General features: G+C 47.0%; 1 pseudogene; it reads left to right on the plus strand.

Annotated features, from left to right (window-relative positions):
* Positions 1 to 495: 495 nt before the first annotated feature.
* Positions 496 to 1,403, plus strand: LOC101841770 (annotated as a pseudogene).
* The last annotated feature ends 845 nt before the right edge of the window (positions 1,404 to 2,248 follow it).

Raw genomic sequence — 2,248 nt, forward strand, 5'->3', positions numbered from 1 at the left:
TGTAGGAAGTGAAGCAACAACACACAGTGGGTGTCTGCGATTCACAGAACTCCTCTCAGGTTGTCATGGCATTGCTACTTGTACAGCAACACACAGAGGATGTCTGTGATACACAGAGCTCTTCTCAGGTTGTCATTTCTCATGTCGTTTCTACTTGTGCACAGTATGTAAGCATGAGTGGTGAGCATGAGAACATGTGGTGTTTGTGCAAGTGTGAATGGGTATATATATGCATGAAGGTGTTATTCTCTGATAGTCTATGGTTGGCATGTGCCCAGCAAGCTGGAATCCCCAGCAAGCACCATTGCATGGAGACAGGAAAACAAATCCAGTTCCGTACCTTACAAAAAGATGGTCAAACCAGGAGGAAGGACAAAGGGGGAAGGATGGGAAACCTTTAGAGACTGGACTCCTATGGATGCTCTGCCTTCCTTCCACTGGACTTAAGAGAGGTCAGTGTGAGAGCAGGTGTGAATGGGTGCAACAGAAGGAATCATGGCTGCCAAAGTGTGAGTCCATCAGAAAGTTCAGTCTGACTTTAGCAGTTGCAGGAGGCATGGTGAACTCTGCCTTACATAATGTTGATGCTGGGCACAGAGCTGTCATCTTTGACCAATTCTGTGAAGTACAGGACATTGTGATAGGCAAAGGGTCTCACTTTCTCATCCCTTGGGTACAGAAACATATTATCTTTGACTGCCTCTCATGACCACGGAATGTATTAATTATCACTGATAGCAAAGGTCTGCAGAATGTCAACATCATGCTATGTATTCTCTTCCAGCCAGTGGCCAGCCAGCTTCCTCTACACCAGCATTGGTGAGGACTATGATGAGCGGGTGCTGTCATACATCACCACAGACATCCTCAAGTCGGTAGTGGCTAGCTTTGATGCTGGAGAATTGATAACAAAGTGAGAGTTGGTCTCCAGGTAGGTGAGCAATGACTTCATAGAGAGAACAGCAACATTTGGGCTCATCCTGGATGATGTGTCCCTGATGCATCTGACCTTTGTAAAGGAGTTCACAGAAGCAGTGGAAGCCAAACAGGTGGCTCAGCAGGAAGCACAGAGGGATGGATTTGTGGTGGAAAAGGCTGAGCAGCAGAAGAAGGCAGCTGTCATCTCTGCAGAGGGCGACTCCAAGGCAGCTGAGCTGATCACCAACACCCTGGCCACCGCAGGTGATGGCCTGATTGAGTTGCAGAAGCTAGAAGCTGTCAAGGACATTGATTATCAGCTCTTGAATTCTGGGAACATCACCTACCTGTCAGCAGGTCAGTTGGTGCTCCTCCAGGTTCCCCAGTGTGGCCTCCCCTGCTTGCACCTTCTTGAACTAACCAGGCTGTGGCCTCAATCATTCTGCATACACTTTCCTTGTGTCCCACCCCAGAAATCACTGTGAAATTACATGATTGGCTTAACATGAAGGAATTAAAAGCGAAATCACTTCAGATCTCTAATTATCAAATGAAGCTTTTGTTGTTACACTTTTTTTTACCTACTTTCATATCCAGAATTGCCAAGTGCTTACGCAGACTGGCTTGAGCCTTTTGTAGGCTGGCCTTCCACCCCAGGCACTGACAGTTGGCAGAAGAAAAGTAGGACAGTGTGTGTGATGGATGGCAGCACAGCTGGCAGCCTGAGCAGACCTATAGCCTCCATCCTGTCATATATTGAAGATTTAAGGATGGTGGCACAAACAGTTGAACCAAAAAGTAAAGCCCTCAATTTTTCCAGCCATTTGAACATACACAGATGGAGCTGGGGATGGCCAGAGGAAGTGGTCTATCTTAGCTGTAAGGCCCATTCCCTCTAACTGTGACCAGTGGAAACAGGTGTGTGTGTGTGAACAGGACATGGACTGAAGAATCTGCCCATCAGGGTGGGTGGGCCTAATTTTGCTGCCCCCACCAGAGTTCTAATACTGGGATGGACTTGGAATAGTACAAGAGGCCTGGATTGAGATGTGAGTCCTGTTGAGGACTTCCTTTCCACTCCCCACATTGTTCTTCTCAAATACCCAATGGGATTCCAACTTGAAAGAATGCATTCTGCTGGGGCTCAGCACACCAACCAAGGATATGTGCATCTGACTTCCAGCTCCCTCTCTAAAAGATTTCCCTTCATTCCCAAGGGCTGTAGGCCAATGCTCTGAAGGAAGAAATCAAGGGGAGAAAACACAATGTAAGCTGCTGTCAATAAATGACAGCTGGGAAAAAAAACAAGATAATGGAAAGATCTTCCATG

The sequence above is a fragment of the Mesocricetus auratus genome, unplaced genomic scaffold (assembly GCF_017639785.1).
Source record: "Mesocricetus auratus isolate SY011 unplaced genomic scaffold, BCM_Maur_2.0 Super-Scaffold_100003, whole genome shotgun sequence".
NCBI lineage: Eukaryota > Metazoa > Chordata > Mammalia > Rodentia > Cricetidae > Mesocricetus > Mesocricetus auratus.